This window comes from Aulonocara sp. 'chitande type north' Nkhata Bay, linkage group LG23, assembly GCF_057382095.1.
Source record: "Aulonocara sp. 'chitande type north' Nkhata Bay isolate Kocher_YH1m ecotype deep benthic linkage group LG23, A_spYH_male_GT1.1, whole genome shotgun sequence".
Lineage (NCBI taxonomy): Eukaryota > Metazoa > Chordata > Actinopteri > Cichliformes > Cichlidae > Aulonocara > Aulonocara sp. 'chitande type north' Nkhata Bay.
In genome coordinates, this window is record NC_141365.1 from 23,407,904 (window position 1) to 23,430,230 (window position 22,327).

Below are 22,327 nucleotides of genomic sequence, written 5' to 3' on the forward strand. Positions count from 1 at the left end.
TCAAGCAACAATCAAGCAATATCCACCAGCCACGTGAGCAACCCAACACCAGCAGTTGATTCAACCAGACTCCAACGAACGTTCGTGAAAAGAGGGAGCTTCTGCCAGACCACGTGGCCTAACGGACAAGGCGTCTGACTTCGGATCAGAAGATTGAGGGTTCAAGTCCCTTCGTGGTTTGTTGTGAGTCCTTGAGGAGCAGGCATGCGTTCCCAGTTGGATTGCAGCAGGCCAACCTCGGATCCTTTATGTCATCCAAAATTGCTACACTTTTGTCAATTTCATGTCCTTCAACAGAGACTCTACGAGTTCTCAAACGAGGCTCGAATGGCCAGGTTGCGGACTGAAGCCATGAACTTGGCCTTATCAGTGCCAGGCCCCAGTGGTCTTGGCTTAGAAGCAACCATAGAAAGTCAATAACATGCCATGACCTCAAGCGACATGGGTGAAAAAATCACGACTTGGAAGCAGGCTGTTGGTGGAACTACACCTGCATAGGTGGCTTCTGATCAGTAGGAGCTTCCAAGAGTTGGCTTTCATTGGTACTGCTTGAAGTAATTTCTTGTAAACACACATTTCTCTTGTGTTGTTAACAGTTCTTCCACCCTCTTTTTTGGTATATCAGTCAACAGAAAGATTTTGTAGGCCGGTTAGCTCAGCTGGTCAGAGCGTGGTGCTAATAATGCCAAGGTCATGGGTTCAATCCCCATACTGGCCATTCCAACAGCCATCCAACGTGCTGTCTCATGATAGACTGTGGATTTTTTTGGGTGGGATCCAAGAAAAAACCTCTGCCAACTTCCAGGTGAGTGATGTACGCAACTACAAATGACAGCAAACCACAAAATTCACTGACACATGACACGCTAATGAATACATTACATGCTTAGCTACAATCTCCAAATCACTTTTCCAGCTACTTTCTGGATAAATCACTCATTTCCAAAGTCTGACACAGCATACTGCATCAAAAACTGCTGCTTTATATCCTCACCTAACGACCCTAACTTTAGAAGACGCACACCATGTATTGTTTTGTGGCAAATTTCTTCTTAAAGCATTTTTTGTAAGTCAACAGAAGACTTCTTTTTTTCCCACTATGTTGAAGTAATTTCGTGTAAACACACATTTCTCTTGTGTTCTTAACAGTTCTTCCACCCTCTCTTTTTTGGCATATTAGTCAACAAAAGGATGGGTTCACACACATTTTGTAGGCCGGTTAGCTCAGCTGGTCAGAGCGTGGTGCTAATAACGCCAAGGTCATGGGTTCAATCCCCATACTGGCCATTCAACAGCCATCCAACGTGCTGTCTCATGATAGAATGTGGATTTTATTGGGTGGGATCCAACAAAAAACCTCTGCCAACTTCCAGGTGACAGATCGGGCCACGTAAGCTTTATGACCTTCATTGGCAGATAATACTCTGGCTTAGTGGGTGGATCCACTGTGCATGTGGCAGGTACGACTACATTTTTAAGAGCGTGATACATGGGAGAAATGCTGTGGCATGCACTTATTTCAAGCAACAATCAATTATTTCAAGCAACAATCAAGCAATATCCACCAGCCACGTGAGCAACCCAACACCAGCAGTTGATTCAACCAGACTCCAACGAACGTTCGTGAAAAGAGGGAGCTTCTTCCAGACCACGTGGCCTAACGGACAAGGCGTCTGACTTCGGATCAGAAGATTGAGGGTTCAAGTCCCTTCGTGGTTTGTTGTGAGTCCTTGAGGAGCAGGCATGCGTTCCCAGTTAGATTGCAGCAGGCCAACCTCGGATCCTTTATGTCATCCAAAATTGCTACACTTTTGTCAATTTCATGTCCTTCAACAGAGACTCTACGAGTTCTCAAACGAGGCTCGAATGGCCAGGTTGCGGACTGAAGCCATGAACTTGGCCTTATCAGTGCCAGGCCCCAGTGGTCTTGGCTTAGAAGCAACCATAGAAAGTCAATAACATGCCATGACCTCAAGCGACATGGGTGAAAAAATCACGACTTGGAAGCAGGCTGTTGGTGGAACTACACCTGCATAGGTGGCTTCTGATCAGTAGGAGCTTCCAAGAGTTGGCTTTCATTGGTACTGCTTGAAGTAATTTCTTGTAAACACACATTTCTCTTGTGTTGTTAACAGTTCTTCCACCCTCTTTTTTGGTATATCAGTCAACAGAAAGATTTTGTAGGCCGGTTAGCTCAGCTGGTCAGAGCGTGGTGCTAATAATGCCAAGGTCATGGGTTCAATCCCCATACTGGCCATTCCAACAGCCATCCAACGTGCTGTCTCATGATAGACTGTGGATTTTTTTGGGTGGGATCCAAGAAAAAACCTCTGCCAACTTCCAGGTGAGTGATGTACGCAACTACAAATGACAGCAAACCACAAAATTCACTGACACATGACACGCTAATGAATACATTACATGCTTAGCTACAATCTCCAAATCACTTTTCCAGCTACTTTCTGGATAAATCACTCATTTCCAAAGTCTGACACAGCATACTGCATCAAAAACTGCTGCTTTATATCCTCACCTAACGACCCTAACTTTAGAAGACGCACACCATGTATTGTTTTGTGGCAAATTTCTTCTTAAAGCATTTTTTGTAAGTCAACAGAAGACTTCTTTTTTTCCCACTATGTTGAAGTAATTTCGTGTAAACACACATTTCTCTTGTGTTCTTAACAGTTCTTCCACCCTCTCTTTTTTGGCATATTAGTCAACAAAAGGATGGGTTCACACACATTTTGTAGGCCGGTTAGCTCAGCTGGTCAGAGCGTGGTGCTAATAACGCCAAGGTCATGGGTTCAATCCCCATACTGGCCATTCAACAGCCATCCAACGTGCTGTCTCATGATAGAATGTGGATTTTATTGGGTGGGATCCAACAAAAAACCTCTGCCAACTTCCAGGTGACAGATCGGGCCACGTAAGCTTTATGACCTTCATTGGCAGATAATACTCTGGCTTAGTGGGTGGATCCACTGTGCATGTGGCAGGTAGGACTACATTTTTAAGAGCGTGATACATGGGAGAAATGCTGTGGCATGCACTTATTTCAAGCAACAATCAATTATTTCAAGCAACAATCAAGCAATATCCACCAGCCACGTGAGCAACCCAACACCAGCAGTTGATTCAACCAGACTCCAACGAACGTTCGTGAAAAGAGGGAGCTTCTGCCAGACCACGTGGCCTAACGGACAAGGCGTCTGACTTCGGATCAGAAGATTGAGGGTTCAAGTCCCTTCGTGGTTTGTTGTGAGTCCTTGAGGAGCAGGCATGCGTTCCCAGTTAGATTGCAGCAGGCCAACCTCGGATCCTTTATGTCATCCAAAATTGCTACACTTTTGTCAATTTCATGTCCTTCAACAGAGACTCTACGAGTTCTCAAACGAGGCTCGAATGGCCAGGTTGCGGACTGAAGCCATGAACTTGGCCTTATCAGTGCCAGGCCCCAGTGGTCTTGGCTTAGAAGCAACCATAGAAAGTCAATAACATGCCATGACCTCAAGCGACATGGGTGAAAAAATCACGACTTGGAAGCAGGCTGTTGGTGGAACTACACCTGCATAGGTGGCTTCTGATCAGTAGGAGCTTCCAAGAGTTGGCTTTCATTGGTACTGCTTGAAGTAATTTCTTGTAAACACACATTTCTCTTGTGTTGTTAACAGTTCTTCCACCCTCTTTTTTGGTATATCAGTCAACAGAATGATTTTGTAGGCCGGTTAGCTCAGCTGGTCAGAGCGTGGTGCTAATAATGCCAAGGTCATGGGTTCAATCCCCATACTGGCCATTCCAACAGCCATCCAACGTGCTGTCTCATGATAGACTGTGGATTTTTTTGGGTGGGATCCAAGAAAAAACCTCTGCCAACTTCCAGGTGAGTGATGTACGCAACTACAAATGACAGCAAACCACAAAATTCACTGACACATGACACGCTAATGAATACATTACATGCTTAGCTACAATCTCCAAATCACTTTTCCAGCTACTTTCTGGATAAATCACTCATTTCCAAAGTCTGACACAGCATACTGCATCAAAAACTGCTGCTTTATATCCTCACCTAACGACCCTAACTTTAGAAGACGCACACCATGTATTGTTTTGTGGCAAATTTCTTCTTAAAGCATTTTTTGTAAGTCAACAGAAGACTTTTTTTTCCCACTATGTTGAAGTAATTTCTTGTAAACACACATTTCTCTTGTGTTCTTAACAGTTCTTCCACCCTCTCTTTTTTGGTATATTAGTCAACAAAAGGATGGGTTCACACACATTTTGTAGGCCGGTTAGCTCAGCTGGTCAGAGCGTGGTGCTAATAACGCCAAGGTCATGGGTTCAATCCCCATACTGGCCATTCAACAGCCATCCAACGTGCTGTCTCATGATAGAATGTGGATTTTATTGGGTGGGATCCAACAAAAAACCTCTGCCAACTTCCAGATGACAGATCGGGCCACGTAAGCTTTATGACCTTCATTGGCAGATAATACTCTGGCTTAGTGGGTGGATCCACTGTGCATGTGGCAGGTACGACTACATTTTTAAGAGCGTGATACATGGGAGAAATGCTGTGGCATGCACTTATTTCAAGCAACAATCAATTATTTCAAGCAACAATCAAGCAATATCCACCAGCCACGTGAGCAACCCAACACCAGCAGTTGATTCAACCAGACTCCAACGAACGTTCGTGAAAAGAGGGAGCTTCTGCCAGACCACGTGGCCTAACGGACAAGGCGTCTGACTTCGGATCAGAAGATTGAGGGTTCAAGTCCCTTCGTGGTTTGTTGTGAGTCCTTGAGGAGCAGGCATGCGTTCCCAGTTGGATTGCAGCAGGCCAACCTCGGATCCTTTATGTCATCCAAAATTGCTACACTTTTGTCAATTTCATGTCCTTCAACAGAGACTCTACGAGTTCTCAAACGAGGCTCGAATGGCCAGGTTGCGGACTGAAGCCATGAACTTGGCCTTATCAGTGCCAGGCCCCAGTGGTCTTGGCTTAGAAGCAACCATAGAAAGTCAATAACATGCCATGACCTCAAGCGACATGGGTGAAAAAATCACGACTTGGAAGCAGGCTGTTGGTGGAACTACACCTGCATAGGTGGCTTCTGATCAGTAGGAGCTTCCAAGAGTTGGCTTTCATTGGTACTGCTTGAAGTAATTTCTTGTAAACACACATTTCTCTTGTGTTCTTAACAGTTCTTCCACCCTCTCTTTTTTGGCATATTAGTCAACAAAAGGATGGGTTCACACACATTTTGTAGGCCGGTTAGCTCAGCTGGTCAGAGCGTGGTGCTAATAACGCCAAGGTCATGGGTTCAATCCCCATACTGGCCATTCAACAGCCATCCAACGTGCTGTCTCATGATAGAATGTGGATTTTATTGGGTGGGATCCAACAAAAAACCTCTGCCAACTTCCAGGTGACAGATCGGGCCACGTAAGCTTTATGACCTTCATTGGCAGATAATACTCTGGCTTAGTGGGTGGATCCACTGTGCATGTGGCAGGTAGGACTACATTTTTAAGAGCGTGATACATGGGAGAAATGCTGTGGCATGCACTTATTTCAAGCAACAATCAATTATTTCAAGCAACAATCAAGCAATATCCACCAGCCACGTGAGCAACCCAACACCAGCAGTTGATTCAACCAGACTCCAACGAACGTTCGTGAAAAGAGGGAGCTTCTGCCAGACCACGTGGCCTAACGGACAAGGCGTCTGACTTCGGATCAGAAGATTGAGGGTTCAAGTCCCTTCGTGGTTTGTTGTGAGTCCTTGAGGAGCAGGCATGCGTTCCCAGTTAGATTGCAGCAGGCCAACCTCGGATCCTTTATGTCATCCAAAATTGCTACACTTTTGTCAATTTCATGTCCTTCAACAGAGACTCTACGAGTTCTCAAACGAGGCTCGAATGGCCAGGTTGCGGACTGAAGCCATGAACTTGGCCTTATCAGTGCCAGGCCCCAGTGGTCTTGGCTTAGAAGCAACCATAGAAAGTCAATAACATGCCATGACCTCAAGCGACATGGGTGAAAAAATCACGACTTGGAAGCAGGCTGTTGGTGGAACTACACCTGCATAGGTGGCTTCTGATCAGTAGGAGCTTCCAAGAGTTGGCTTTCATTGGTACTGCTTGAAGTAATTTCTTGTAAACACACATTTCTCTTGTGTTGTTAACAGTTCTTCCACCCTCTTTTTTGGTATATCAGTCAACAGAATGATTTTGTAGGCCGGTTAGCTCAGCTGGTCAGAGCGTGGTGCTAATAATGCCAAGGTCATGGGTTCAATCCCCATACTGGCCATTCCAACAGCCATCCAACGTGCTGTCTCATGATAGACTGTGGATTTTTTTGGGTGGGATCCAAGAAAAAACCTCTGCCAACTTCCAGGTGAGTGATGTACGCAACTACAAATGACAGCAAACCACAAAATTCACTGACACATGACACGCTAATGAATACATTACATGCTTAGCTACAATCTCCAAATCACTTTTCCAGCTACTTTCTGGATAAATCACTCATTTCCAAAGTCTGACACAGCATACTGCATCAAAAACTGCTGCTTTATATCCTCACCTAACGACCCTAACTTTAGAAGACGCACACCATGTATTGTTTTGTGGCAAATTTCTTCTTAAAGCATTTTTTGTAAGTCAACAGAAGACTTTTTTTTCCCACTATGTTGAAGTAATTTCTTGTAAACACACATTTCTCTTGTGTTCTTAACAGTTCTTCCACCCTCTCTTTTTTGGTATATTAGTCAACAAAAGGATGGGTTCACACACATTTTGTAGGCCGGTTAGCTCAGCTGGTCAGAGCGTGGTGCTAATAACGCCAAGGTCATGGGTTCAATCCCCATACTGGCCATTCAACAGCCATCCAACGTGCTGTCTCATGATAGAATGTGGATTTTATTGGGTGGGATCCAACAAAAAACCTCTGCCAACTTCCAGATGACAGATCGGGCCACGTAAGCTTTATGACCTTCATTGGCAGATAATACTCTGGCTTAGTGGGTGGATCCACTGTGCATGTGACAGGTACGACTACATTTTTAAGAGCGTGATACATGGGAGAAATGCTGTGGCATGCACTTATTTCAAGCAACAATCAATTATTTCAAGCAACAATCAAGCAATATCCACCAGCCACGTGAGCAACCCAACACCAGCAGTTGATTCAACCAGACTCCAACGAACATTCGTGAAAAGAGGGAGCTTCTGCCAGACCACGTGGCCTAACGGACAAGGCGTCTGACTTCGGATCAGAAGATTGAGGGTTCAAGTCCCTTCGTGGTTTGTTGTGAGTCCTTGAGGAGCAGGCATGCGTTCCCAGTTGGATTGCAGCAGGCCAACCTCGGATCCTTTATGTCATCCAAAATTGCTACACTTTTGTCAATTTCATGTCCTTCAACAGAGACTCTACGAGTTCTCAAACGAGGCTCGAATGGCCAGGTTGCGGACTGAAGCCATGAACTTGGCCTTATCAGTGCCAGGCCCCAGTGGTCTTGGCTTAGAAGCAACCATAGAAAGTCAATAACATGCCATGACCTCAAGCGACATGGGTGAAAAAATCACGACTTGGAAGCAGGCTGTTGGTGGAACTACACCTGCATAGGTGGCTTCTGATCAGTAGGAGCTTCCAAGAGTTGGCTTTCATTGGTACTGCTTGAAGTAATTTCTTGTAAACACACATTTCTCTTGTGTTGTTAACAGTTCTTCCACCCTCTTTTTTGGTATATCAGTCAACAGAATGCCTTTGTAGGCCGGTTAGCTCAGCTGGTCAGAGCGTGGTGCTAATAACGCCAAGGTCATGGGTTCAATCCCCATACTGGCCATTCCAACAGCCATCCAACGTGCTGTCTCATGATAGACTGTGGATTTTTTTGGGTGGGATCCAAGAAAAAACCTCTGCCAACTTCCAGGTGAGTGATGTACGCAACTACAAATGACAGCAAACCACAAAATTCACTGACACATGACACGCTAATGAATACATTACATGCTTAGCTACAATCTCCAAATCACTTTTCCAGCTACTTTCTGGATAAATCACTCATTTCCAAAGTCTGACACAGCATACTGCATCAAAAACTGCTGCTTTATATCCTCACCTAACGACCCTAACTTTAGAAGACGCACACCATGTATTGTTTTGTGGCAAATTTCTTCTTAAAGCATTTTTTGTAAGTCAACAGAAGACTTCTTTTTTTCCCACTATGTTGAAGTAATTTCTTGTAAACACACATTTCTCTTGTGTTCTTAACAGTTCTTCCACCCTCTCTTTTTTGGCATATTAGTCAACAAAAGGATGGGTTCACACACATTTTGTAGGCCGGTTAGCTCAGCTGGTCAGAGCGTGGTGCTAATAACGCCAAGGTCATGGGTTCAATCCCCATACTGGCCATTCAACAGCCATCCAACGTGCTGTCTCATGATAGAATGTGGATTTTATTGGGTGGGATCCAACAAAAAACCTCTGCCAACTTCCAGGTGACAGATCGGGCCACGTAAGCTTTATGACCTTCATTGGCAGATAATACTCTGGCTTAGTGGGTGGATCCACTGTGCATGTGGCAGGTAGGACTACATTTTTAAGAGCGTGATACATGGGAGAAATGCTGTGGCATGCACTTATTTCAAGCAACAATCAATTATTTCAAGCAACAATCAAGCAATATCCACCAGCCACGTGAGCAACCCAACACCAGCAGTTGATTCAACCAGACTCCAACGAACGTTCGTGAAAAGAGGGAGCTTCTGCCAGACCACGTGGCCTAACGGACAAGGCGTCTGACTTCGGATCAGAAGATTGAGGGTTCAAGTCCCTTCGTGGTTTGTTGTGAGTCCTTGAGGAGCAGGCATGCGTTCCCAGTTAGATTGCAGCAGGCCAACCTCGGATCCTTTATGTCATCCAAAATTGCTACACTTTTGTCAATTTCATGTCCTTCAACAGAGACTCTACGAGTTCTCAAACGAGGCTCGAATGGCCAGGTTGCGGACTGAAGCCATGAACTTGGCCTTATCAGTGCCAGGCCCCAGTGGTCTTGGCTTAGAAGCAACCATAGAAAGTCAATAACATGCCATGACCTCAAGCGACATGGGTGAAAAAATCACGACTTGGAAGCAGGCTGTTGGTGGAACTACACCTGCATAGGTGGCTTCTGATCAGTAGGAGCTTCCAAGAGTTGGCTTTCATTGGTACTGCTTGAAGTAATTTCTTGTAAACACACATTTCTCTTGTGTTGTTAACAGTTCTTCCACCCTCTTTTTTGGTATATCAGTCAACAGAATGATTTTGTAGGCCGGTTAGCTCAGCTGGTCAGAGCGTGGTGCTAATAATGCCAAGGTCATGGGTTCAATCCCCATACTGGCCATTCCAACAGCCATCCAACGTGCTGTCTCATGATAGACTGTGGATTTTTTTGGGTGGGATCCAAGAAAAAACCTCTGCCAACTTCCAGGTGAGTGATGTACGCAACTACAAATGACAGCAAACCACAAAATTCACTGACACATGACACGCTAATGAATACATTACATGCTTAGCTACAATCTCCAAATCACTTTTCCAGCTACTTTCTGGATAAATCACTCATTTCCAAAGTCTGACACAGCATACTGCATCAAAAACTGCTGCTTTATATCCTCACCTAACGACCCTAACTTTAGAAGACGCACACCATGTATTGTTTTGTGGCAAATTTCTTCTTAAAGCATTTTTTGTAAGTCAACAGAAGACTTTTTTTTCCCACTATGTTGAAGTAATTTCTTGTAAACACACATTTCTCTTGTGTTCTTAACAGTTCTTCCACCCTCTCTTTTTTGGTATATTAGTCAACAAAAGGATGGGTTCACACACATTTTGTAGGCCGGTTAGCTCAGCTGGTCAGAGCGTGGTGCTAATAACGCCAAGGTCATGGGTTCAATCCCCATACTGGCCATTCAACAGCCATCCAACGTGCTGTCTCATGATAGAATGTGGATTTTATTGGGTGGGATCCAACAAAAAACCTCTGCCAACTTCCAGATGACAGATCGGGCCACGTAAGCTTTATGACCTTCATTGGCAGATAATACTCTGGCTTAGTGGGTGGATCCACTGTGCATGTGGCAGGTACGACTACATTTTTAAGAGCGTGATACATGGGAGAAATGCTGTGGCATGCACTTATTTCAAGCAACAATCAATTATTTCAAGCAACAATCAAGCAATATCCACCAGCCACGTGAGCAACCCAACACCAGCAGTTGATTCAACCAGACTCCAACGAACATTCGTGAAAAGAGGGAGCTTCTGCCAGACCACGTGGCCTAATGGACAAGGCGTCTGACTTCGGATCAGAAGATTGAGGGTTCAAGTCCCTTCGTGGTTTGTTGTGAGTCCTTGAGGAGCAGGCATGCGTTCCCAGTTGGATTGCAGCAGGCCAACCTCGGATCCTTTATGTCATCCAAAATTGCTACACTTTTGTCAATTTCATGTCCTTCAACAGAGACTCTACGAGTTCTCAAACGAGGCTCGAATGGCCAGGTTGCGGACTGAAGCCATGAACTTGGCCTTATCAGTGCCAGGCCCCAGTGGTCTTGGCTTAGAAGCAACCATAGAAAGTCAATAACATGCCATGACCTCAAGCGACATGGGTGAAAAAATCACGACTTGGAAGCAGGCTGTTGGTGGAACTACACCTGCATAGGTGGCTTCTGATCAGTAGGAGCTTCCAAGAGTTGGCTTTCATTGGTACTGCTTGAAGTAATTTCTTGTAAACACACATTTCTCTTGTGTTGTTAACAGTTCTTCCACCCTCTTTTTTGGTATATCAGTCAACAGAATGCCTTTGTAGGCCGGTTAGCTCAGCTGGTCAGAGCGTGGTGCTAATAACGCCAAGGTCATGGGTTCAATCCCCATACTGGCCATTCCAACAGCCATCCAACGTGCTGTCTCATGATAGACTGTGGATTTTTTTGGGTGGGATCCAAGAAAAAACCTCTGCCAACTTCCAGGTGAGTGATGTACGCAACTACAAATGACAGCAAACCACAAAATTCACTGACACATGACACGCTAATGAATACATTACATGCTTAGCTACAATCTCCAAATCACTTTTCCAGCTACTTTCTGGATAAATCACTCATTTCCAAAGTCTGACACAGCATACTGCATCAAAAACTGCTGCTTTATATCCTCACCTAACGACCCTAACTTTAGAAGACGCACACCATGTATTGTTTTGTGGCAAATTTCTTCTTAAAGCATTTTTTGTAAGTCAACAGAAGACTTCTTTTTTTCCCACTATGTTGAAGTAATTTCTTGTAAACACACATTTCTCTTGTGTTCTTAACAGTTCTTCCACCCTCTCTTTTTTGGCATATTAGTCAACAAAAGGATGGGTTCACACACATTTTGTAGGCCGGTTAGCTCAGCTGGTCAGAGCGTGGTGCTAATAACGCCAAGGTCATGGGTTCAATCCCCATACTGGCCATTCAACAGCCATCCAACGTGCTGTCTCATGATAGAATGTGGATTTTATTGGGTGGGATCCAACAAAAAACCTCTGCCAACTTCCAGGTGACAGATCGGGCCACGTAAGCTTTATGACCTTCATTGGCAGATAATACTCTGGCTTAGTGGGTGGATCCACTGTGCATGTGGCAGGTAGGACTACATTTTTAAGAGCGTGATACATGGGAGAAATGCTGTGGCATGCACTTATTTCAAGCAACAATCAATTATTTCAAGCAACAATCAAGCAATATCCACCAGCCACGTGAGCAACCCAACACCAGCAGTTGATTCAACCAGACTCCAACGAACGTTCGTGAAAAGAGGGAGCTTCTGCCAGACCACGTGGCCTAACGGACAAGGCGTCTGACTTCGGATCAGAAGATTGAGGGTTCAAGTCCCTTCGTGGTTTGTTGTGAGTCCTTGAGGAGCAGGCATGCGTTCCCAGTTAGATTGCAGCAGGCCAACCTCGGATCCTTTATGTCATCCAAAATTGCTACACTTTTGTCAATTTCATGTCCTTCAACAGAGACTCTACGAGTTCTCAAACGAGGCTCGAATGGCCAGGTTGCGGACTGAAGCCATGAACTTGGCCTTATCAGTGCCAGGCCCCAGTGGTCTTGGCTTAGAAGCAACCATAGAAAGTCAATAACATGCCATGACCTCAAGCGACATGGGTGAAAAAATCACGACTTGGAAGCAGGCTGTTGGTGGAACTACACCTGCATAGGTGGCTTCTGATCAGTAGGAGCTTCCAAGAGTTGGCTTTCATTGGTACTGCTTGAAGTAATTTCTTGTAAACACACATTTCTCTTGTGTTGTTAACAGTTCTTCCACCCTCTTTTTTGGTATATCAGTCAACAGAATGATTTTGTAGGCCGGTTAGCTCAGCTGGTCAGAGCGTGGTGCTAATAATGCCAAGGTCATGGGTTCAATCCCCATAATGGCCATTCCAACAGCCATCCAACGTGCTGTCTCATGATAGACTGTGGATTTTTTTGGGTGGGATCCAAGAAAAAACCTCTGCCAACTTCCAGGTGAGTGATGTACGCAACTACAAATGACAGCAAACCACAAAATTCACTGACACATGACACGCTAATGAATACATTACATGCTTAGCTACAATCTCCAAATCACTTTTCCAGCTACTTTCTGGATAAATCACTCATTTCCAAAGTCTGACACAGCATACTGCATCAAAAACTGCTGCTTTATATCCTCACCTAACGACCCTAACTTTAGAAGACGCACACCATGTATTGTTTTGTGGCAAATTTCTTCTTAAAGCATTTTTTGTAAGTCAACAGAAGACTTTTTTTTCCCACTATGTTGAAGTAATTTCTTGTAAACACACATTTCTCTTGTGTTCTTAACAGTTCTTCCACCCTCTCTTTTTTGGTATATTAGTCAACAAAAGGATGGGTTCACACACATTTTGTAGGCCGGTTAGCTCAGCTGGTCAGAGCGTGGTGCTAATAACGCCAAGGTCATGGGTTCAATCCCCATACTGGCCATTCAACAGCCATCCAACGTGCTGTCTCATGATAGAATGTGGATTTTATTGGGTGGGATCCAACAAAAAACCTCTGCCAACTTCCAGATGACAGATCGGGCCACGTAAGCTTTATGACCTTCATTGGCAGATAATACTCTGGCTTAGTGGGTGGATCCACTGTGCATGTGGCAGGTACGACTACATTTTTAAGAGCGTGATACATGGGAGAAATGCTGTGGCATGCACTTATTTCAAGCAACAATCAATTATTTCAAGCAACAATCAAGCAATATCCACCAGCCACGTGAGCAACCCAACACCAGCAGTTGATTCAACCAGACTCCAACGAACATTCGTGAAAAGAGGGAGCTTCTGCCAGACCACGTGGCCTAACGGACAAGGCGTCTGACTTCGGATCAGAAGATTGAGGGTTCAAGTCCCTTCGTGGTTTGTTGTGAGTCCTTGAGGAGCAGGCATGCGTTCCCAGTTGGATTGCAGCAGGCCAACCTCGGATCCTTTATGTCATCCAAAATTGCTACACTTTTGTCAATTTCATGTCCTTCAACAGAGACTCTACGAGTTCTCAAACGAGGCTCGAATGGCCAGGTTGCGGACTGAAGCCATGAACTTGGCCTTATCAGTGCCAGGCCCCAGTGGTCTTGGCTTAGAAGCAACCATAGAAAGTCAATAACATGCCATGACCTCAAGCGACATGGGTGAAAAAATCACGACTTGGAAGCAGGCTGTTGGTGGAACTACACCTGCATAGGTGGCTTCTGATCAGTAGGAGCTTCCAAGAGTTGGCTTTCATTGGTACTGCTTGAAGTAATTTCTTGTAAACACACATTTCTCTTGTGTTGTTAACAGTTCTTCCACCCTCTTTTTTGGTATATCAGTCAACAGAATGCCTTTGTAGGCCGGTTAGCTCAGCTGGTCAGAGCGTGGTGCTAATAACGCCAAGGTCATGGGTTCAATCCCCATACTGGCCATTCCAACAGCCATCCAACGTGCTGTCTCATGATAGACTGTGGATTTTTTTGGGTGGGATCCAAGAAAAAACCTCTGCCAACTTCCAGGTGAGTGATGTACGCAACTACAAATGACAGCAAACCACAAAATTCACTGACACATGACACGCTAATGAATACATTACATGCTTAGCTACAATCTCCAAATCACTTTTCCAGCTACTTTCTGGATAAATCACTCATTTCCAAAGTCTGACACAGCATACTGCATCAAAAACTGCTGCTTTATATCCTCACCTAACGACCCTAACTTTAGAAGACGCACACCATGTATTGTTTTGTGGCAAATTTCTTCTTAAAGCATTTTTTGTAAGTCAACAGAAGACTTCTTTTTTTCCCACTATGTTGAAGTAATTTCTTGTAAACACACATTTCTCTTGTGTTCTTAACAGTTCTTCCACCCTCTCTTTTTTGGCATATTAGTCAACAAAAGGATGGGTTCACACACATTTTGTAGGCCGGTTAGCTCAGCTGGTCAGAGCGTGGTGCTAATAACGCCAAGGTCATGGGTTCAATCCCCATACTGGCCATTCAACAGCCATCCAACGTGCTGTCTCATGATAGAATGTGGATTTTATTGGGTGGGATCCAACAAAAAACCTCTGCCAACTTCCAGGTGACAGATCGGGCCACGTAAGCTTTATGACCTTCATTGGCAGATAATACTCTGGCTTAGTGGGTGGATCCACTGTGCATGTGGCAGGTAGGACTACATTTTTAAGAGCGTGATACATGGGAGAAATGCTGTGGCATGCACTTATTTCAAGCAACAATCAATTATTTCAAGCAACAATCAAGCAATATCCACCAGCCACGTGAGCAACCCAACACCAGCAGTTGATTCAACCAGACTCCAACGAACGTTCGTGAAAAGAGGGAGCTTCTGCCAGACCACGTGGCCTAACGGACAAGGCGTCTGACTTCGGATCAGAAGATTGAGGGTTCAAGTCCCTTCGTGGTTTGTTGTGAGTCCTTGAGGAGCAGGCATGCGTTCCTAGTTAGATTGCAGCAGGCCAACCTCGGATCCTTTATGTCATCCAAAATTGCTACACTTTTGTCAATTTCATGTCCTTCAACAGAGACTCTACGAGTTCTCAAACGAGGCTCGAATGGCCAGGTTGCGGACTGAAGCCATGAACTTGGCCTTATCAGTGCCAGGCCCCAGTGGTCTTGGCTTAGAAGCAACCATAGAAAGTCAATAACATGCCATGACCTCAAGCGACATGGGTGAAAAAATCACGACTTGGAAGCAGGCTGTTGGTGGAACTACACCTGCATAGGTGGCTTCTGATCAGTAGGAGCTTCCAAGAGTTGGCTTTCATTGGTACTGCTTGAAGTAATTTCTTGTAAACACACATTTCTCTTGTGTTGTTAACAGTTCTCCCACCCTCTTTTTTGGTATATCAGTCAACAGAATGATTTTGTAGGCCGGTTAGCTCAGCTGGTCAGAGCGTGGTGCTAATAATGCCAAGGTCATGGGTTCAATCCCCATACTGGCCATTCCAACAGCCATCCAACGTGCTGTCTCATGATAGACTGTGGATTTTTTTGGGTGGGATCCAAGAAAAAACCTCTGCCAACTTCCAGGTGAGTGATGTACGCAACTACAAATGACAGCAAACCACAAAATTCACTGACACATGACACGCTAATGAATACATTACATGCTTAGCTACAATCTCCAAATCACTTTTCCAGCTACTTTCTGGATAAATCACTCATTTCCAAAGTCTGACACAGCATACTGCATCAAAAACTGCTGCTTTATATCCTCACCTAACGACCCTAACTTTAGAAGACGCACACCATGTATTGTTTTGTGGCAAATTTCTTCTTAAAGCATTTTTTGTAAGTCAACAGAAGACTTTTTTTTCCCACTATGTTGAAGTAATTTCTTGTAAACACACATTTCTCTTGTGTTCTTAACAGTTCTTCCACCCTCTCTTTTTTGGTATATTAGTCAACAAAAGGATGGGTTCACACACATTTTGTAGGCCGGTTAGCTCAGCTGGTCAGAGCGTGGTGCTAATAACGCCAAGGTCATGGGTTCAATCCCCATACTGGCCATTCAACAGCCATCCAACGTGCTGTCTCATGATAGAATGTGGATTTTATTGGGTGGGATCCAACAAAAAACCTCTGCCAACTTCCAGATGACAGATCGGGCCACGTAAGCTTTATGACCTTCATTGGCAGATAATACTCTGGCTTAGTGGGTGGATCCACTGTGCATGTGGCAGGTACGACTACATTTTTAAGAGCGTGATACATGGGAGAAATGCTGTGGCATGCACTTATTTCAAGCAACAATCAATTATTTCAAGCAACAATCAAGCAATATCCACCAGCCACGTGAGCAACCCAACACCAGCAGTTGATTCAACCAGACTCCAACGAACGTTCGTGAAAAGAGGGAGCTTCTGCCAGACCACGTGGCCTAACGGACAAGGCGTCTGACTTCGGATCAGAAGATTGAGGGTTCAAGTCCCTTCGTGGTTTGTTGTGAGTCCTTGAGGAGCAGGCATGCGTTCCCAGTTGGATTGCAGCAGGCCAACCTCGGATCCTTTATGTCATCCAAAATTGCTACACTTTTGTCAATTTCATGTCCTTCAACAGAGACTCTACGAGTTCTCAAACGAGGCTCGAATGGCCAGGTTGCGGACTGAAGCCATGAACTTGGCCTTATCAGTGCCAGGCCCCAGTGGTCTTGGCTTAGAAGCAACCATAGAAAGTCAATAACATGCCATGACCTCAAGCGACATGGGTGAAAAAATCACGACTTGGAAGCAGGCTGTTGGTGGAACTACACCTGCATAGGTGGCTTCTGATCAGTAGGAGCTTCCAAGAGTTGGCTTTCATTGGTACTGCTTGAAGTAATTTCTTGTAAACACACATTTCTCTTGTGTTCTTAACAGTTCTTCCACCCTCTCTTTTTTGGCATATTAGTCAACAAAAGGATGGGTTCACGCACATTTTGTAGGCCGGTTAGCTCAGCTGGTCAGAGCGTGGTGCTAATAACGCCAAGGTCATGGGTTCAATCCCCATACTGGCCATTCAACAGCCATCCAACGTGCTGTCTCATGATAGAATGTGGATTTTATTGGGTGGGATCCAACAAAAAACCTCTGCCAACTTCCAGGTGACAGATCGGGCCACGTAAGCTTTATGACCTTCATTGGCAGATAATACTCTGGCTTAGTGGGTGGATCCACTGTGCATGTGGCAGGTAGGACTACATTTTTAAGAGCGTGATACATGGGAGAAATGCTGTGGCATGCACTTATTTCAAGCAACAATCAATTATTTCAAGCAACAATCAAGCAATATCCACCAGCCACGTGAGCAACCCAACACCAGCAGTTGATTCAACCAGACTCCAACGAACGTTCGTGAAAAGAGGGAGCTTCTGCCAGACCACGTGGCCTAACGGACAAGGCGTCTGACTTCGGATCAGAAGATTGAGGGTTCAAGTCCCTTCGTGGTTTGTTGTGAGTCCTTGAGGAGCAGGCATGCGTTCCCAGTTAGATTGCAGCAGGCCAACCTCGGATCCTTTATGTCATCCAAAATTGCTACACTTTTGTCAATTTCATGTCCTTCAACAGAGACTCTACGAGTTCTCAAACGAGGCTCGAATGGCCAGGTTGCGGACTGAAGCCATGAACTTGGCCTTATCAGTGCCAGGCCCCAGTGGTCTTGGCTTAGAAGCAACCATAGAAAGTCAATAACATGCCATGACCTCAAGCGACATGGGTGAAAAAATCACGACTTGGAAGCAGGCTGTTGGTGGAACTACACCTGCATAGGTGGCTTCTGATCAGTAGGAGCTTCCAAGAGTTGGCTTTCATTGGTACTGCTTGAAGTAATTTCTTGTAAACACACATTTCTCTTGTGTTGTTAACAGTTCTTCCACCCTCTTTTTTGGTATATCAGTCAACAGAATGCCTTTGTAGGCCGGTTAGCTCAGCTGGTCAGAGCGTGGTGCTAATAACGCCAAGGTCATGAGTTCAATCCCCATACTGGCCATTCCAACAGCCATCCAACGTGCAGTCTCATGATAGACTGTGGATTTTTTTGGGTGGGATCCAAGAAAAAACCTCTGCCAACTTCCAGGTGAGTGATGTACGCAACTACAAATGACAGCAAACCACAAAATTCACTGACACATGACACGCTAATGAATACATTACATGCTTAGCTACAATCTCCAAATCACTTTTCCAGCTACTTTCTGGATAAATCACTCATTTCCAAAGTCTGACACAGCATACTGCATCAAAAACTGCTGCTTTATATCCTCACCTAACGACCCTAACTTTAGAAGACGCACACCATGTATTGTTTTGTGGCAAATTTCTTCTTAAAGCATTTTTTGTAAGTCAACAGAAGACTTTTTTTTCCCACTATGTTGAAGTAATTTCTTGTAAACACACATTTCTCTTGTGTTCTTAACAGTTCTTCCACCCTCTCTTTTTTGGTATATTAGTCAACAAAAGGATGGGTTCACACACATTTTGTAGGCCGGTTAGCTCAGCTGGTCAGAGCGTGGTGCTAATAACGCCAAGGTCATGGGTTCAATCCCCATACTGGCCATTCAACAGCCATCCAACGTGCTGTCTCATGATAGAATGTGGATTTTATTGGGTGGGATCCAACAAAAAACCTCTGCCAACTTCCAGGTGACAGATCGGGCCACGTAAGCTTTATGACCTTCATTGGCAGATAATACTCTGGCTTAGTGGGTGGATCCACTGTGCATGTGGCAGGTAGGACTACATTTTTAAGAGCGTGATACATGGGAGAAATGCTGTGGCATGCACTTATTTCAAGCAACAATCAATTATTTCAAGCAACAATCAAGCAATATCCACCAGCCACGTGAGCAACCCAACACCAGCAGTTGATTCAACCAGACTCCAACGAACGTTCGTGAAAAGAGGGAGCTTCTGCCAGACCACGTGGCCTAACGGACAAGGCGTCTGACTTCGGATCAGAAGATTGAGGGTTCAAGTCCCTTCGTGGTTTGTTGTGAGTCCTTGAGGAGCAGGCATGCGTTCCCAGTTAGATTGCAGCAGGCCAACCTCGGATCCTTTATGTCATCCAAAATTGCTACACTTTTGTCAATTTCATGTCCTTCAACAGAGACTCTACGAGTTCTCAAACGAGGCTCGAATGGCCAGGTTGCGGACTGAAGCCATGAACTTGGCCTTATCAGTGCCAGGCCCCAGTGGTCTTGGCTTAGAAGCAACCATAGAAAGTCAATAACATGCCATGACCTCAAGCGACATGGGTGAAAAAATCACGACTTGGAAGCAGGCTGTTGGTGGAACTACACCTGCATAGGTGGCTTCTGATCAGTAGGAGCTTCCAAGAGTTGGCTTTCATTGGTACTGCTTGAAGTAATTTCTTGTAAACACACATTTCTCTTGTGTTGTTAACAGTTCTTCCACCCTCTTTTTTGGTATATCAGTCAACAGAATGATTTTGTAGGCCGGTTAGCTCAGCTGGTCAGAGCGTGGTGCTAATAATGCCAAGGTCATGGGTTCAATCCCCATACTGGCCATTCCAACAGCCATCCAACGTGCTGTCTCATGATAGACTGTGGATTTTTTTGGGTGGGATCCAAGAAAAAACCTCTGCCAACTTCCAGGTGAGTGATGTACGCAACTACAAATGACAGCAAACCACAAAATTCACTGACACATGACACGCTAATGAATACATTACATGCTTAGCTACAATCTCCAAATCACTTTTCCAGCTACTTTCTGGATAAATCACTCATTTCCAAAGTCTGACACAGCATACTGCATCAAAAACTGCTGCTTTATATCCTCACCTAACGACCCTAACTTTAGAAGACGCACACCATGTATTGTTTTGTGGCAAATTTCTTCTTAAAGCATTTTTTGTAAGTCAACAGAAGACTTCTTTTTTTCCCACTATGTTGAAGTAATTTCGTGTAAACACACATTTCTCTTGTGTTCTTAACAGTTCTTCCACCCTCTCTTTTTTGGCATATTAGTCAACAAAAGGATGGGTTCACACACATTTTGTAGGCCGGTTAGCTCAGCTGGTCAGAGCGTGGTGCTAATAACGCCAAGGTCATGGGTTCAATCCCCATACTGGCCATTCAACAGCCATCCAACGTGCTGTCTCATGATAGAATGTGGATTTTATTGGGTGGGATCCAACAAAAAACCTCTGCCAACTTCCAGGTGACAGATCGGGCCACGTAAGCTTTATGACCTTCATTGGCAGATAATACTCTGGCTTAGTGGGTGGATCCACTGTGCATGTGGCAGGTACGACTACATTTTTAAGAGCGTGATACATGGGAGAAATGCTGTGGCATGCACTTATTTCAAGCAACAATCAATTATTTCAAGCAACAATCAAGCAATATCCACCAGCCACGTGAGCAACCCAACACCAGCAGTTGATTCAACCAGACTCCAACGAACGTTCGTGAAAAGAGGGAGCTTCTGCCAGACCACGTGGCCTAACGGACAAGGCGTCTGACTTCGGATCAGAAGATTGAGGGTTCAAGTCCCTTCGTGGTTTGTTGTGAGTCCTTGAGGAGCAGGCATGCGTTCCCAGTTAGATTGCAGCAGGCCAACCTCGGATCCTTTATGTCATCCAAAATTGCTACACTTTTGTCAATTTCATGTCCTTCAACAGAGACTCTACGAGTTCTCAAACGAGGCTCGAATGGCCAGGTTGCGGACTGAAGCCATGAACTTGGCCTTATCAGTGCCAGGCCCCAGTGGTCTTGGCTTAGAAGCAACCATAGAAAGTCAATAACATGCCATGACCTCAAGCGACATGGGTGAAAAAATCACGACTTGGAAGCAGGCTGTTGGTGGAACTACACCTGCATAGGTGGCTTCTGATCAGTAGGAGCTTCCAAGAGTTGGCTTTCATTGGTACTGCTTGAAGTAATTTCTTGTAAACACACATTTCTCTTGTGTTGTTAACAGTTCTTCCACCCTCTTTTTTGGTATATCAGTCAACAGAATGATTTTGTAGGCCGGTTAGCTCAGCTGGTCAGAGCGTGGTGCTAATAACGCCAAGGTCATGGGTTCAATCCCCATACTGGCCATTCCAACAGCCATCCAACGTGCTGTCTCATGATAGACTGTGGATTTTTTTGGGTGGGATCCAAGAAAAAACCTCTGCCAACTTCCAGGTGAGTGATGTACGCAACTACAAATGACAGCAAACCACAAAATTCACTGACACATGACACGCTAATGAATACATTACATGCTTAGCTACAATCTCCAAATCACTTTTCCAGCTACTTTCTGGATAAATCACTCATTTCCAAAGTCTGACACAGCATACTGCATCAAAAACTGCTGCTTTATATCCTCACCTAACGACCCTAACTTTAGAAGACGCACACCATGTATTGTTTTGTGGCAAATTTCTTCTTAAAGCATTTTTTGTAAGTCAACAGAAGACTTTTTTTTCCCACTATGTTGAAGTAATTTCTTGTAAACACACATTTCTCTTGTGTTCTTAACAGTTCTTCCACCCTCTCTTTTTTGGTATATTAGTCAACAAAAGGATGGGTTCACACACATTTTGTAGGCCGGTTAGCTCAGCTGGTCAGAGCGTGGTGCTAATAACGCCAAGGTCATGGGTTCAATCCCCATACTGGCCATTCAACAGCCATCCAACGTGCTGTCTCATGATAGAATGTGGATTTTATTGGGTGGGATCCAACAAAAAACCTCTGCCAACTTCCAGGTGACAGATCGGGCCACGTAAGCTTTATGACCTTCATTGGCAGATAATACTCTGGCTTAGTGGGTGGATCCACTGTGCATGTGGCAGGTACGACTACATTTTTAAGAGCGTGATACATGGGAGAAATGCTGTGGCATGCACTTATTTCAAGCAACAATCAATTATTTCAAGCAACAATCAAGCAATATCCACCAGCCACGTGAGCAACCCAACACCAGCAGTTGATTCAACCAGACTCCAACGAACGTTCGTGAAAAGAGGGAGCTTCTGCCAGACCACGTGGCCTAACGGACAAGGCGTCTGACTTCGGATCAGAAGATTGAGGGTTCAAGTCCCTTCGTGGTTTGTTGTGAGTCCTTGAGGAGCAGGCATGCGTTCCCAGTTAGATTGCAGCAGGCCAACCTCGGATCCTTTATGTCATCCAAAATTGCTACACTTTTGTCAATTTCATGTCCTTCAACAGAGACTCTACGAGTTCTCAAACGAGGCTCGAATGGCCAGGTTGCGGACTGAAGCCATGAACTTGGC

General features: G+C 44.8%; 37 non-coding genes across 37 annotated transcripts; all 37 read left to right on the plus strand.

Moving 5' to 3' along the window:
• Nucleotides 1-107: 107 nt before the first annotated feature.
• Nucleotides 108-180, plus strand: trnar-ucg (transfer RNA arginine (anticodon UCG)). Its single transcript has one exon. It is a non-coding gene; the product is annotated as a tRNA-Arg (tRNA).
• A 1,033-nt stretch (nt 181-1,213) lies between these two features.
• trnai-aau (transfer RNA isoleucine (anticodon AAU)) lies at nt 1,214-1,287 on the plus strand. The gene has a single exon. It is a non-coding gene; the product is annotated as a tRNA-Ile (tRNA).
• Nucleotides 1,288-1,646: 359 nt separating this feature from the next.
• Nucleotides 1,647-1,719, plus strand: trnar-ucg (transfer RNA arginine (anticodon UCG)). The gene has a single exon. It is a non-coding gene; the product is annotated as a tRNA-Arg (tRNA).
• A 1,033-nt stretch (nt 1,720-2,752) lies between these two features.
• On the plus strand, nt 2,753-2,826 carry trnai-aau (transfer RNA isoleucine (anticodon AAU)). Its single transcript has one exon. It is a non-coding gene; the product is annotated as a tRNA-Ile (tRNA).
• A 359-nt stretch (nt 2,827-3,185) lies between these two features.
• Nucleotides 3,186-3,258, plus strand: trnar-ucg (transfer RNA arginine (anticodon UCG)). Its single transcript has one exon. It is a non-coding gene; the product is annotated as a tRNA-Arg (tRNA).
• Nucleotides 3,259-4,289: 1,031 nt separating this feature from the next.
• On the plus strand, nt 4,290-4,363 carry trnai-aau (transfer RNA isoleucine (anticodon AAU)). The gene has a single exon. It is a non-coding gene; the product is annotated as a tRNA-Ile (tRNA).
• Nucleotides 4,364-4,722: 359 nt separating this feature from the next.
• On the plus strand, nt 4,723-4,795 carry trnar-ucg (transfer RNA arginine (anticodon UCG)). Its single transcript has one exon. It is a non-coding gene; the product is annotated as a tRNA-Arg (tRNA).
• Nucleotides 4,796-5,275: 480 nt separating this feature from the next.
• Nucleotides 5,276-5,349, plus strand: trnai-aau (transfer RNA isoleucine (anticodon AAU)). Its single transcript has one exon. It is a non-coding gene; the product is annotated as a tRNA-Ile (tRNA).
• A 359-nt stretch (nt 5,350-5,708) lies between these two features.
• trnar-ucg (transfer RNA arginine (anticodon UCG)) lies at nt 5,709-5,781 on the plus strand. Its single transcript has one exon. It is a non-coding gene; the product is annotated as a tRNA-Arg (tRNA).
• Nucleotides 5,782-6,812: 1,031 nt separating this feature from the next.
• On the plus strand, nt 6,813-6,886 carry trnai-aau (transfer RNA isoleucine (anticodon AAU)). The gene has a single exon. It is a non-coding gene; the product is annotated as a tRNA-Ile (tRNA).
• Nucleotides 6,887-7,245: 359 nt separating this feature from the next.
• Nucleotides 7,246-7,318, plus strand: trnar-ucg (transfer RNA arginine (anticodon UCG)). The gene has a single exon. It is a non-coding gene; the product is annotated as a tRNA-Arg (tRNA).
• A 464-nt stretch (nt 7,319-7,782) lies between these two features.
• On the plus strand, nt 7,783-7,856 carry trnai-aau (transfer RNA isoleucine (anticodon AAU)). The gene has a single exon. It is a non-coding gene; the product is annotated as a tRNA-Ile (tRNA).
• A 495-nt stretch (nt 7,857-8,351) lies between these two features.
• trnai-aau (transfer RNA isoleucine (anticodon AAU)) lies at nt 8,352-8,425 on the plus strand. The gene has a single exon. It is a non-coding gene; the product is annotated as a tRNA-Ile (tRNA).
• Nucleotides 8,426-8,784: 359 nt separating this feature from the next.
• Nucleotides 8,785-8,857, plus strand: trnar-ucg (transfer RNA arginine (anticodon UCG)). Its single transcript has one exon. It is a non-coding gene; the product is annotated as a tRNA-Arg (tRNA).
• A 1,031-nt stretch (nt 8,858-9,888) lies between these two features.
• Nucleotides 9,889-9,962, plus strand: trnai-aau (transfer RNA isoleucine (anticodon AAU)). Its single transcript has one exon. It is a non-coding gene; the product is annotated as a tRNA-Ile (tRNA).
• A 359-nt stretch (nt 9,963-10,321) lies between these two features.
• On the plus strand, nt 10,322-10,394 carry trnar-ucg (transfer RNA arginine (anticodon UCG)). The gene has a single exon. It is a non-coding gene; the product is annotated as a tRNA-Arg (tRNA).
• Nucleotides 10,395-10,858: 464 nt separating this feature from the next.
• On the plus strand, nt 10,859-10,932 carry trnai-aau (transfer RNA isoleucine (anticodon AAU)). The gene has a single exon. It is a non-coding gene; the product is annotated as a tRNA-Ile (tRNA).
• A 495-nt stretch (nt 10,933-11,427) lies between these two features.
• trnai-aau (transfer RNA isoleucine (anticodon AAU)) lies at nt 11,428-11,501 on the plus strand. The gene has a single exon. It is a non-coding gene; the product is annotated as a tRNA-Ile (tRNA).
• A 359-nt stretch (nt 11,502-11,860) lies between these two features.
• trnar-ucg (transfer RNA arginine (anticodon UCG)) lies at nt 11,861-11,933 on the plus strand. Its single transcript has one exon. It is a non-coding gene; the product is annotated as a tRNA-Arg (tRNA).
• Nucleotides 11,934-12,964: 1,031 nt separating this feature from the next.
• trnai-aau (transfer RNA isoleucine (anticodon AAU)) lies at nt 12,965-13,038 on the plus strand. Its single transcript has one exon. It is a non-coding gene; the product is annotated as a tRNA-Ile (tRNA).
• Nucleotides 13,039-13,397: 359 nt separating this feature from the next.
• On the plus strand, nt 13,398-13,470 carry trnar-ucg (transfer RNA arginine (anticodon UCG)). Its single transcript has one exon. It is a non-coding gene; the product is annotated as a tRNA-Arg (tRNA).
• A 464-nt stretch (nt 13,471-13,934) lies between these two features.
• Nucleotides 13,935-14,008, plus strand: trnai-aau (transfer RNA isoleucine (anticodon AAU)). Its single transcript has one exon. It is a non-coding gene; the product is annotated as a tRNA-Ile (tRNA).
• A 495-nt stretch (nt 14,009-14,503) lies between these two features.
• trnai-aau (transfer RNA isoleucine (anticodon AAU)) lies at nt 14,504-14,577 on the plus strand. Its single transcript has one exon. It is a non-coding gene; the product is annotated as a tRNA-Ile (tRNA).
• A 359-nt stretch (nt 14,578-14,936) lies between these two features.
• On the plus strand, nt 14,937-15,009 carry trnar-ucg (transfer RNA arginine (anticodon UCG)). Its single transcript has one exon. It is a non-coding gene; the product is annotated as a tRNA-Arg (tRNA).
• A 464-nt stretch (nt 15,010-15,473) lies between these two features.
• trnai-aau (transfer RNA isoleucine (anticodon AAU)) lies at nt 15,474-15,547 on the plus strand. The gene has a single exon. It is a non-coding gene; the product is annotated as a tRNA-Ile (tRNA).
• Nucleotides 15,548-16,040: 493 nt separating this feature from the next.
• Nucleotides 16,041-16,114, plus strand: trnai-aau (transfer RNA isoleucine (anticodon AAU)). The gene has a single exon. It is a non-coding gene; the product is annotated as a tRNA-Ile (tRNA).
• A 359-nt stretch (nt 16,115-16,473) lies between these two features.
• trnar-ucg (transfer RNA arginine (anticodon UCG)) lies at nt 16,474-16,546 on the plus strand. Its single transcript has one exon. It is a non-coding gene; the product is annotated as a tRNA-Arg (tRNA).
• A 480-nt stretch (nt 16,547-17,026) lies between these two features.
• Nucleotides 17,027-17,100, plus strand: trnai-aau (transfer RNA isoleucine (anticodon AAU)). Its single transcript has one exon. It is a non-coding gene; the product is annotated as a tRNA-Ile (tRNA).
• A 359-nt stretch (nt 17,101-17,459) lies between these two features.
• Nucleotides 17,460-17,532, plus strand: trnar-ucg (transfer RNA arginine (anticodon UCG)). Its single transcript has one exon. It is a non-coding gene; the product is annotated as a tRNA-Arg (tRNA).
• A 1,031-nt stretch (nt 17,533-18,563) lies between these two features.
• On the plus strand, nt 18,564-18,637 carry trnai-aau (transfer RNA isoleucine (anticodon AAU)). Its single transcript has one exon. It is a non-coding gene; the product is annotated as a tRNA-Ile (tRNA).
• Nucleotides 18,638-18,996: 359 nt separating this feature from the next.
• Nucleotides 18,997-19,069, plus strand: trnar-ucg (transfer RNA arginine (anticodon UCG)). The gene has a single exon. It is a non-coding gene; the product is annotated as a tRNA-Arg (tRNA).
• A 464-nt stretch (nt 19,070-19,533) lies between these two features.
• On the plus strand, nt 19,534-19,607 carry trnai-aau (transfer RNA isoleucine (anticodon AAU)). The gene has a single exon. It is a non-coding gene; the product is annotated as a tRNA-Ile (tRNA).
• A 495-nt stretch (nt 19,608-20,102) lies between these two features.
• trnai-aau (transfer RNA isoleucine (anticodon AAU)) lies at nt 20,103-20,176 on the plus strand. Its single transcript has one exon. It is a non-coding gene; the product is annotated as a tRNA-Ile (tRNA).
• Nucleotides 20,177-20,535: 359 nt separating this feature from the next.
• Nucleotides 20,536-20,608, plus strand: trnar-ucg (transfer RNA arginine (anticodon UCG)). The gene has a single exon. It is a non-coding gene; the product is annotated as a tRNA-Arg (tRNA).
• Nucleotides 20,609-21,072: 464 nt separating this feature from the next.
• Nucleotides 21,073-21,146, plus strand: trnai-aau (transfer RNA isoleucine (anticodon AAU)). Its single transcript has one exon. It is a non-coding gene; the product is annotated as a tRNA-Ile (tRNA).
• A 493-nt stretch (nt 21,147-21,639) lies between these two features.
• Nucleotides 21,640-21,713, plus strand: trnai-aau (transfer RNA isoleucine (anticodon AAU)). The gene has a single exon. It is a non-coding gene; the product is annotated as a tRNA-Ile (tRNA).
• Nucleotides 21,714-22,072: 359 nt separating this feature from the next.
• Nucleotides 22,073-22,145, plus strand: trnar-ucg (transfer RNA arginine (anticodon UCG)). Its single transcript has one exon. It is a non-coding gene; the product is annotated as a tRNA-Arg (tRNA).
• Nucleotides 22,146-22,327: the final 182 nt, after the last annotated feature.